The sequence below is a fragment of the Nansenia antarctica genome (assembly GCF_963989245.1).
Source record: "Nansenia antarctica genome assembly, chromosome: 4".
Lineage (NCBI taxonomy): Eukaryota > Metazoa > Chordata > Actinopteri > Argentiniformes > Microstomatidae > Nansenia > Nansenia antarctica.
In genome coordinates this window covers 20,035,119-20,047,867 of record NC_137689.1, presented here as the reverse complement: position 1 = coordinate 20,047,867, position 12,749 = coordinate 20,035,119, and the positions used below count along the sequence as shown (strand labels likewise).

At 44.5% G+C, this 12,749-nt stretch overlaps 1 pseudogene across 1 annotated transcript in view; it reads right to left on the bottom strand.

The window, feature by feature from the left end:
* LOC308155855 (roundabout homolog 2-like) overlaps nucleotides 1-12,749 on the bottom strand; it is a 114,313-nt pseudogene that overhangs the window by 76,359 nt on the left and 25,205 nt on the right. The window lies entirely within an intron of this gene.

The following is a 12,749-nucleotide window of genomic DNA, read 5'->3' as shown; positions in this document are numbered from 1 at the left end:
CGCTCAGGCACACGACAACCCGTTTGGAGATGTGGTGAGACACATGCCAGCAGCACATAGAGCCTCTCTCTCTACTGTATTCAGCCAAGAGTTGGAAGTCCCCTTCCCTTTACCCAGCTGAGGCTGGGTGGAAGTCGAAATCGGAGGACAGGCTCATCGTAATGCATGGAACGGAATGAGGAATGGTATAAATGTGTCCTCATACTGTTCCATGCATTTACTATGAGTCCGTCGTCTGGTTTTTATCTCTACCCTCTACCTAGCCTCCCCCGCATCCACCACAGGATGTACATCCACAATATGAAGGGACAGGATCGATAAGGCCACTTATCACAATGCAGTATGGCCAGGCCTGGGACAGCAGTTGAGACTGACGCCTCGATGGGGGAAAGGTTGTCCCTGGTAAGCAGCACGCACACCCTGTCACCACCATGCTCCGAGCCCCAATATCCACACTGACAAGACAGGATCCAGGGAGTCATTACGTCTCATTATCCTTTTCATTAACACACTCCGTCAAACTGCTCCTCTTACTGTATGCTTCTGAGGTGGTGGTGTGAGAGAGTATTGATTGTGAGTGTGTGTGTGTATGTGTGCGTTTGTGTGTGTGTGTGTGTGTGTGTGTTTGTGTGTGTATGTGTGTGTGTGTGTGTGTGTGTGTGTCCGTGCCTCTTTGCGTGCATGCGTACATGTGTGTGTAAGAATGTCTGTCTATTTCTGAAAAAAAGGGCATTTTTTAAGTTTTTTTTATACCCATCAAGGATATACAGCATATACGGCGTGTTCATATATATGTGTGTGTGTGTTGTTTTGTTTCCCTCTTACACTGCTCTTTTAAAGAGAGAGGCATTTGGAGTAGGTAAGGTGGAGTCTCTCTAGTCTCACTCCCTCCCTCCTTCTCTCTCTCTCTCCCAGGGTTTGATGTCACCGTGAACAAGTCAACAGGAAAACACTCCTCATCGCTTCTGTCGTCTGTGGAAGTGGTGGAAAACAACAGCAGCAGCTGAGCAGAGGAGGAAAAGTGTGCGTTTTTGATGTTATTACCAAGCGCCTGGCTCCTACACTGCCTCCAGCCGCAGCAACAGCAGCAGTAGCAGCAGCCTCGTCTTCGACCCTACTTACAACCCTGTCTCTCCTCCTCCTCTCTCCTCCTCTCTCTTGCTCTCTCTCTCTCTCTCTCTCTCTCTCTCTCTCTCTCTCTCTCTCTCTCTCTCTCTCTCGTCTGTGTGAACGCAGCCAGGCAACACAACAACATGATTCTATCATTACCGTACTCTCGCCGCTGACAAATGAGACACGGCAACACTCTACTGTGTTTCTCTGTAAGGGAAAGTACATAAGCAGTCAAGAGTGTAGAGGCCTGGGAGAGAGTGCTTAGTTCAATGAGGGGACGAGCCCTACCATGACAGGGATACCTGTTACGGTAATGGCTTTTGGGTGCTTTGCTCCATAACCCTCTCTTTTCGGGTTCCTCTCTTTTGTCACATTTTGTGTAGATGCACACAAATGCGGCGAATGAATGAAAACTCCACACAATTTCTTAAATGTAGTGTACTCCCTCCCAATCCAATGGGTGGATATGTTCCATCCCTGTGACTAGTAGTACTGTGGTCTTCCTGCTTCCCTGAGCTTCTGGCTGCCACACTCCACAACATCCGTTCGCAGATGATTCCCAGGATACCCAGTCATTCACCCTCGTGAGCCATACTGAAAACGACAAACCGGGGCAGCCAAAGGGTTTGTATCCTCTGGCTAAAACCTGCCAGAATGAACAGCAATATGACCTGTTAAAAGATGGCTGTAACGATGACTATAAACAATGGTTTTATAGTATCTGAATGTAGCAGTCTGAAAGGCCTACCTACACTAACCTGGACTTTCAGAGATACAGGTTTTTCTTCTAGACTCATTACTCGTTATCTCTCTCCCCCCCCCCCCCCTCTCTCTTTCTCTCTGTCTCTCTCTCTCTCTGTCTCTCTCTCTCTCTCTCTCTCTCTGTGTGCCTCTCTCTCCCTAAGGTATAGCTGCACACACAGGCAACGACACAGTGGCTGGCTGAAAGCAGAAATGTCATGGGTACGCTTGACTGAGATTTAACTGCACTCTGGCTAAACTGAAAATAAAAACATATGAAAGCGGCTCTCCTTTTGCACTTCAGCTCCGACCATATCAACTGTCACATCAATTGCAGCTGACATCACTCCGATATGAGTCCATAGCTATGGGGTGGGAAATACACAAAGTGAACGTATTGACTCGAGAGATCCCAGGTTGCAATAAATGGTTAGGATGATATGGTTGTTGTTGCTACACTTACGGGGATCAGCAAACAGCACTGCACTTTAACGGTGATCATGTTTCAATGTGCAATTATTAGGAGTCAGCTAGTGATATTGACCACAATGCTGTACCTTGGTAGCAGTAGTGTAGCAGTAATAATAATACTACTACTAATAATAATAATAATAGATTAGACTTATATAGAGCTTTTCTAGACACTCAAAGACGCTTAGTAGAGGCAAGTAGAGGTAGAAATCGGAGGACAGGCTCAAACTCAAACTGTTGATACTATTCCTCATTCCATTCCATGTGCAGTATTACAATGAGCCCGTCCTCCGATTTCTACCTTCATCGGCCTCTACTGCTACAGTACATGAACACAGTGTGCAGAGCAGAGCGGTCCTATCTATGCAGAGGAGGATAGTGTGTCTGTCCCTGTGACCTGGCCTCATCTCATCCCTCCCTGGTTTCATCTCAGGCTTACTTACATTCACACCTCATGTAAACACTCACAGCCAAATGAGTGGCTATTCCCCATGGTCTTGTGCAGGAAAGCCTTCTGTTCCACTTCTCCAGCCATTTCCAGTCATTTCACCCCCCCCCCCCCCCCCCCCCACCACAATCACTCACGCACACACACACACACACACACACACACACACACACAAGCACTCACGCACACACACACACACACACACACACACACACACACACACACACACACACGCAAACATGCACACACACGATCAAACATACACAAGATCAAACATATATAGCATAGATAAGTACACTAGTTAGCCAGAGGTATACCCAGAAATAGTGTCTTTAGTATTAGCTATAGAAAGAAAAAAAACGTGATATTAAAAGGTGTAGTTGTACTGTATGACACCTTTTATCTGTTTCTTAATAAGAGTAGTGGGCCTGGCAGGGCTGAATGAGAACCATGCAGAATACAAGTGTTCCTATTATGTGGGGTAGTAACCTCACTGTATGTTCAATTGCCTTTGGCGCATTGGACTCCATCGGCCTCCCCTCCTCCCCCCACCCCCACCCAATCAATGCCCTCAATGTTGACACGGCCATTAAAAGCAGCTGGATGTTCTGTTCAGCTACCATGAAGCAACCCTCTTACAAGTGGTATTGTGTGAGTGGTGTGTCCTCCTCATGGGGCACACAGAATGGCCACCTCTGCAACCAACTGCTCCCACATGAACAGACCAAAGCCAATCGCAAGGCTATTCGATAATTCGGCATCATGGTCTCCATGGCACGTTTTGGCACTTTTCAGATAAAGGACTTAAGCTCCACCAGCTGCCTCTCAGAACCTCCATCCTCTGGGTTTTTGGAGAAAACCGTCTGATGATCAGGGGTCCAACTCCATACAAGCACCACTACCACAGCTGACTTTAAAAACAGTCCAACTCCAGTACTGGACATTTATGGTGTGTAAAATGATTCTGGGGATGAATGACGAGATGGTGACAATGTGTTCTCTATTCATAAAATATAATCTAAACATATTGGCCATGGAAACAGTACTAAATCAGAAATTACGATTTGGATATAATCCCCATGCACACATTTTTTACATAATGTGCACTGGAAAAAAGTAATAACATGTGTTTTTCATTGTTTTCCAATGTATATTGAAACAGCACATTGACATTGAGATGTGTGTATGTAATTATTGTTTAATAAGAGAGTCCAAAAGTAGCCTATAAACCTGCATCAATAAGGAAAACGATCATAAACACCCAATGACCAATTGTGTCAATGTAATGACCCCACCCACACAAAATAAAACATGCATTACAAAACAATAACAATGGATTCAACTGGTGAAATCAATAAACACAGATATTCATGGTTAATATATTTGATGTAGGCTAAAAGCTAAGTTGAACGAGTGAGCAACATCAGACATTTTTGGAACGCATTTGGGCACGCTGGGTGAGACAGCACATGTGCACCTTACACGTTCTTAATTGAACCTCTTAATTGAACCTTTCGAAATAAAGACAATATATTCAGAACAATCTAGGGGGCAAACATTGCTGCGGGTGGTACTCGGACCGTGGGTAGGTGGGTAGACGCACTCTTGCGCGGAGATGTCACTGCAACTGGTTTTGCAGTGGGAAAACGACTTACATGGAAAAACTGATGGGTTTATATGATAATGTAATGTATATATGATGATTATTATTATTATTATTATTATTATTATTATTATTAAGTCCTTCCAGACTTACCGTTGGCTTGGGTGTGCAATAGTCCACAGAGAAAGAAAAACCGTAGTAGACACATCCTGGCATAGTAACCATCCACGGGTTTAAGCGCACAAACTCCTAGTCCGATAGAACGCGCCTCGCCAGTCTCTTGATTCGTCTCAGAGCAAAGAAACAGTTCAATAATACTGATCGTGAAGCGGACAACAAAATCATCCACTAAACGAATTAATTCCTCCTCTCCGAGACTCCAACGGGGGCACCAGATGGATAGCCCTATCGTCACATAACGGTTTGGAGGTGTTGGGCAGTCACCAACTGCAATATCGACGTGCCCGCCTCATACCAACAGCTTTGTCCGTAAACACTAAACAGTGTCTATAATTGACAGCGATTGTCCGTGTTTTAGGAAAAGCCGCGTAAAACTTCACTCAGAGCATGGTAGAACGCGTAAGAATGACCATGTTGTTTGAAAAACTGTCTCCGAGTATGACTCGGTGTGAGGTTCAGTGGTGGTGTCCACAGGCGGGACTGCTACTGTAAGCCTTACCTACCGGAGGCGGCTGAGAGAATTCAGACTGAGTGAATAGCTCCAGTTGCAGCCCCCCCCCCCAGCCCCCCACCCCGTAGCGATGTATACCCTGGTGGCAAGGGCGAATGCGCAATGCTGAACCTCCATCGAACCATTTCAGACTGTGTAAAAAGCACGATAGTAGTAGAAGACCGAAGCCTATCGTGACGTTAGAATTATAAGGTTCTATCTCCATTTTTGTCAAAATTTAGTTTTTTACATAATCTGATCCATTAGGTGTTTATTAATGCCTGTGTGGTGTTATTTTTTTAAATGTTGACATTTTTGAGTTTGTAATTCATAAAATACAAAGGTTCCATCTCACACAACATAATGGAATGTAAAAACGTTGACGCTCAATATCTCTGAACTGCCCTAAACGGAGATAGAACCTTATCATTCTGAGCTCACGCTATGTAGATGTAAGATCAGATTATATATTCTACATGATAATGTTTGGTTATGATTCATAATATGGTGGAGCCGGGAAACTGATACTCATATTTTATCTTTGAGTTGTTCGCTGCTGATATGACGGGTGGGGGGCAGTTGATGACTTTCGCGCCTCTCAGTATGTGTTGCCAATACGCGCGTAAATGTTATTCGTTTTGGAGTTTAAATTGGCATGAACTCTTGTGGAAATGTGATATGCAAATGAATGTAATTGTTGCCACTGATATGTCCCCCACCACGAACATCTGGAGTAAGCGTTCATGTACAATGAAGTGGCGGCCCCTGTCGACGGCGTGGGTCCCTGGTACAGTAAGGTCTGGCCTGGCACAGTGAGGTCTGGCCTGGTACAGTGAGGTCTGGGCTGGCACAGCACACATGGTCAACTAGTATGGCTATGAGTCTATACCACTGCACAAGTCTGGTGGTTTTTCAGCACATGAACAACAGTAATATCCTCGGTTTTATTATGCTGCACTGTCTCCCACATGTAATAAATGCATGTGCCAAGGCCTGCCACCTCATCCTACAAAGAAGAGTAGCCTTCATGAGCATCGCACAATAAACTGCCCCCTCCTTTTTCTTTTTACATATTTCATTGCCTTTACATACTGTAATTTATTGTAATGCCAATGGTATTTGTTGTGTAATAGTTCAAGTGCAATAGTACTTGAATGTACGTTTTTAATTTGTATTTCTATTAATTGTATTGTGTCTCACAACTCCATGTGAGTAGTCCTCAACTTTTTTATGCATCTTTTGTTGCTGTTCTTTATACCATACCTGTTTGTTGAGGAGTGACACAAATAAAGATATATCTATCTATCTATCTATCATGTAATGTCACTGACTAGAATGAAATGCGTTTCATTCACATGATGGTGTTCAGTTGTCCAAGTAGTAAACCATGAATGGAGGATGCTTTTAAGTTTGTTTTGTTTTTCTTGCAGAACTGAGAATAAGGTCAATGGAAAATGAAGCGTCAGCTTCACTGCAGATTGGCATTCTACAGGTATAGGGCTGAGTGCACTGCACTCCCATGAATGGGTGTCTCTACAAACGATAAGATAAGTGCTGTCATGAAGTGGAGAGAAACCGTGATTGCTTTTGATGGGAAAGAGTGACCTTGTTTATCACCAGCACTTCCATTTGTTTGATGTGCACCTGTGTGTAACACTCTTTTATAAGATGCATTCCCATTTTCCAGCCATTATGGGCACTATATTGAAATACCTTTTTCAAAGAAAACATTGCATTTATAAAAGTTTCATCACACAACACAAGCTCCAACATTTTGTTGTTCACCATACCTAGCACAGCCTTCGGGGACTCAATGGTCACTCACTCAATATTTGATAGAACAACCCATGAATTTGACATCTCAATTAATCATGCACACAGATATGCTGTATACAGTGTGTACACACACACACACACACACACACACACACACACACACACACACACGCGCACACACACACACACACACACACACACACACACACACACACACACACACACACACTCACACACACACTCACACACACTATCTGAGCTGTCTTTGTTGAAAAGTAAAGCCTGGATAGGTGAAGCATATGACATGTTAAGTGGATTCTATTATTACAGTACCTCGATCAGTAAGGCTGCAAAATGCTCAATCTATATCAAGTTAACACATGAAGCAAAAATGCATCGCCATTGAGTTTATAGAGCGAACAAACAAAATCTCTCCCGCTCAATTACAACTTATTTCATTTTCATAACTACGGTCGAACGGGCTGTTTAAGAGGTTTTAATGGAATGGCACTTTATTCTAGTTCACTGCATGTGGTGCCAACTCTGCCTAGCAGTCAATACTGGTCAATACTGTCAATACGATTATAAATGCAGTTCATTGCCATGAGATGAGAATGAGGCAAGCTGTATTAGAAGCTATTGATCCAAAGGGTGAAAGTGAATCGTTTTCACTCATGGCATTTCAGAATTGTGGATCAAATTAGAATTGTTGATAATGACTAAATGAAATTGCTGATGATGATGATGATGATGATGATGATGAGAGAGGGAGTGCACATTAAATACATAATGTCTTGTTTTGAAGATTAGAGGAAAAGATTCCATTGAATACGAGTTTTCTGTTGCATTTGTGCTCTTTCATATTGTGACCATGAAAATATTATTTCAGTTCACACAATGAGCAGGGCTGCTGACTATTCAACCCACCTTGCGTAACACACTCATACAGTACAGTTTTTCCATTATTGACCGTTCTGCAACAACCTTTCTTTCTTTTGTAGCTTTAAATTCAAAGACGGTTTGAGGTGAACCATTATATGCAATAGATGGTCTTCACCCTTATTTATCTAGGTGCTGAATAGGATATGCCAGCATTGGAACCTTCAACATCCATTATTAAAGCGTTTAGAGTATATATATATATATATATATATATATATATATATATATATAAAGAAAAAAAAAGAACAGAGCTTAAAACGTGGGTTTTGATTTCTCACTGAATTGGGACAGTGTGAGGGTGGACAGACAAACAACTAACAGGCTGCAGGATGACCCAGCAGCCATCACAGTCTGTACAAACAGTGCAAAGCTCATGGCACACTTAGACCCTCCAGACTCCAGAAGTCCTTTGCAAACGCAACTACACACACACACACACACACACACACACACACACACACACACACACACACACACATACACATACACACACACACACACACACACACACACACACACAGAGAGACCTATCTATTTACATTTTTATACCAAATTATGCTGATCCTCTTCAAAGGTCTTTTTGATGTGATGTGGGCCTCCCTTTGAAGCCTTTATTTGCCCATCAGCGGTCCCTGGCTCTTCAGCCTACCCATGATCTGTCTCTGAAGTGTCATTAGTACCAGCAGCCTTTTCACATCTAATTGAGAGACCCAGATTATGAACTAATCAGCCTAAAGACATGCATGAGCACCTAACCCACCCACGGTGTGCGGACCTGCTGCCAACCAGCCCACCACGGCGACTCTCTGTTTACCACACATCTGCAGCACCCTTCAACAGCCTCAGTAACCCTCGGATTCTACAAGCACAAAATAACATCTCCATTAAGTCAATAATATTCCTGTATACACTGTAGAATCTCAGGCATGGTGTCCTATTCACAACCTTTTGCACTTGCCCCAGGGATAAATCATCAGAGTATTTCCAAGCATACTAATGTGCTTGAGGTAGTGGTCATTTACCGGACCACAGACTTATCGTAAGGCGCTAACGGGGAATTGGGAGAAAGGACACATTTCCTCCTCTAGGTTCCTTAGAGCGTGGAGCTGAGCTAATAAAGGCCATAATTAACTGTCTGACAAGGGCAGTGATGGTTACGCCCCCGCTCACGGTCAGTGCGCACAGGGACACACACCTAAAGGTGGGCGCTCCAATTAAAGCCAGAGAAAACAGCTGCTTTGTGTTCAGTCTGAGGCAGAGAGAGACGGATGCGTGAGAGAGAGAGAGAGAGAGAGAGAGAGAGATCGAAAGAGAGACAGAAATTATTTTAGGATGGCTGAATAGGTTGAACCAGGAGAATGTACTTGGGCGTTTCTTATGAAGTTCCTCCGAAACCCAGATTTCTCCATTCGGCTCCAGTCACAGACAGACACAGCAGATTCCTCCTCTCATCCTGCATCCACCGCTGAAGATAGACGTGTTGCCAGGCAACCTAAGAGAGAGTGCTTTCCCTTCACAATCCCAAATCACGCCACGCCCCCCGACAGTGGCTCTCATCCATCTAACTCGCACTCTCCCTTGATCACACATTGGACAGTGTCAAGGTCGCGGGCCCCCTCTTTGTCCACACCATTACCCTCTCGTGCCTGTGTTTGTCCAGCCCAGGCGCGTATGGGAGAACAGATGGTGTTGGTGACAGAGCGATCGGAGCCAGGCACACTCCACCCAGCGCCCTAGTGAGAGTGGACACCTGTCCTGACCACGCAGGCCAGCGATGGGGACGAGTGGCAGGTCTCCGCACACGGTGACAAACCTCTGTCTCACAGTTCAGAAGCCCTGCCATAAGGACTCTGGGCATGGACCCAGAGTTCTGTAACTAAGACCTCCCGCAAGCCCTGGTTCTCCCGCCTGTAGAGCCTTCTCTCATTATCTTGATTTTCCATAATGACATATGTTCCTGTGCTTCAATCCGTCTACTATTCTTGGAATCTGGTCTTTTTTATGTTTTTATTTTTTATTTTGTGTGAACTCCGATTCAACTTTCATTGTGGTGGATGTATGTTTTTAGATGTTCTAAGAAAGAGGGCTACAATGGATATCAAGTTGCCTGTGGGGCCTGACTCATTCATGGAACACAATCCCAAACACAGTCCTTTTCAGAGATGAGACAACAAAGTCACAGTGCACAAAGGTTGGAAGTCAAGATGAACTATGAAAAGCATAATGCATATAATAAAAATAGCCTCATGTGCAATGAGCAGGACAAACATCCTCTCATTCTCTGGTATACAGTCACATCTAATAGAATAGATGTTTGTGGTTGGTTTGCTTTTATGTTCAGAGGAAGTTGCATCCTGGAAACAATGTGAACCGCAATTAGTTTAATTTGACCTCCCCGCTTTATTATCTGTCATGCAGTCCAATACACAATGTGCTACTATTCCTTTCCTGTGTACAACACATTGTCTTTGGTCAAATGACTCTAATGTTACCATTATTGACCAAGAGATTTCATCAAATATAGCGTTTTAATTGCATGGTCGATGAAAACAAAACATGTCCAATAGACTAGAGATAGAGTGGTGTTCTAATATACCACTCTGGACTGAGCCCTGAGAGAAACCCCCCCCACTCCCCCAGCATTTTTGTTGTCAAGGAGACAAATGTACAACCTTTGACCCCACCTCCCCAAGCCTACAGGCAGGTCATGTGACTCACAGTCTCAGATTGATCCATTCCCTCCACTCCGCAGCATCATGAACTCTCATTTCGAGATCAATGAGTCAATAGAGTGGAGCACCAGCCATCCTGAGTGGCTACGGAGAGAGAGACATTCCAGCCGTGTCTGTCTGACGATACCTCCAAACAATCACACAACAGACTCTCCTTCACCAGTAGATCTCCACACTGAAGAATGATAAGGTCTGAGGGATACATACAATGTTTATGTTCACAATGGAGCTATAGCCCCGATTGGTATTGGTCCTCTGTGGCTCAGTTGGTAGAGCATGGCACGAACAATGCTTAGGTTGTGGGTTTGATTCCTGCTGGGACCATATGTATACTGAAATGTATTTACTCACTGCAATGTCAGTCGCGTTGGATAAAAGTGTCAGCTAGTCATGGTGTATTATTATTAGTATTGCTGCTGTGTTCCCTTTGGATACATCTCGGAGAGGATGTTTGTTTTCACCCCAATTGCATCACACAGTATGTTATATGTGTACATATATGTTTTATGTAGCATGCCCAGGGCTCTCAAGAGCATTGCTAAGACCTCACAAGATGTCTTTCCTCAAGAGGAGGGCGCTGCGTCCTCCCTGAGGTTTGAGTGGTCGTGTCCATGAATTACGACCACTCATTCCTCCCTCCGGCAACACGACACAGCCTCCTCCAACCCCTGTGATGAAGCTTCCATCCTCCACTCTCACCACTGAACCCCAGACACGCCCCACTGGAGTGGAGCGAGAGGGACTCAATCCCACCAGTGCCGTTTAAATGCATTAAAGGTGAAAAAGGCCCCATTCGCCCTCTGGAAGAGGTGGTTTGGGAGATGGGGAGAGTGAGATGGCTCTCCGGATACAGAGAGCTGGAGGAGAGAGGAGGGGTGGGTGTGTAATCAAGCGCAAGGACATTTACACAATTTACTTTTCCTCTGGATGAGCACAAGAAAAAAAATGGAAAAAAGAGAGAGGGGGAGAGAGAGAGAGAGAGAGAGAGGCTGAGAGGAATCAGACGAGAGAGAAAGCCCACAGTCTGCTGTCCTCTTTACGTGCCCAAAACGGCAGATAATAGACTTCTCCCATGCGTGTAAACATCGCATTTCCATAGAAATGGCCTCTTTCCCGCGTCTCCGGCGGGTAGTCGGGGGTGAGGGAGGGATGCGGCACTCGCCTCTTAATCCTGTTAGCTGTTCCTAGAGCCGTGCCAGTGCTCTGGCTGAGGCAAGCGCATTAGAACACAAACACACAGCAAACCGGCCGCAGAGACTCGCAGAAAACATGCCGGCGGGCATACAGACAACGATCTCGCTCCCCCCCCCCCCCCCCCCCCCCCCGGCTCCCAGCACAGAACAAACACCTCTCAAAGCTCATTTGCATTATCTGTTATCTTTATCAACCCCCGGCAATTTTAAAAAAAAAAAGCTTGCTGTTATGCACATTACATTACGAGAGCTTTAATCAATTTTGGTCTTCATCTCCTTTCGTTCCGATAGTAAGTAATTTCAGTCTTTAGAACACTTATAAACCACAATACAGCCTCTTTTTGGCCAGAATGCTAAACTAATGTCCATTACTAGCCTACTGGTTAAAGCTGTGGAGTGTTAAAGGTAGACTCGTCCATTATGACATAGCCACAGAACACCAGGATGACCTGGCAGAGATCGACACAATATCATTTACTTGTTCTTTAAAAAATGTGGTCTTGATTTGTCATCAGTCCACCATTTCTCATCCGTCCACCATACATATGGTCCCAAAATAGAATGATTTTGTCCATTAAAGCCTCATAGATATCCAAATGACAAGCTTATATTGACTTCATGGAAATGTGATTGGATGAAGCATATTGGCACTTGAAAATAAGTACTCCTTTAAGTTCATTAAACTGCTACCTGTATTGTTTCCCGGAAATCTTTTGTTACACTATCTTTTGTTGTACTCTTGGTTCATTTACTTCCACCCACAGAGTAGAGTGGTAGTGGAGGTGTCACTAGAGTTCAAGCTCCATGCACATCCAAGCAGCAGCAGCATTGAACGGTATGAGCCATTACAACTCAATCTATGCCTGGGTTTATCCAATGAATGGATTTGAGAACCGACTCTGTCTCACATTGACACTGTGTTCTGCTTGCCTTCAGGTACTCCCTGCAGCCTAAGCATCAGCAACACCGGTGGCTGTGCCTGCACCACACTGCACTGCTGCCCCCTACAGACTGGCTTTGGTATGCACACCACAAGGGAGAACTCTAGCATGCTTTATTG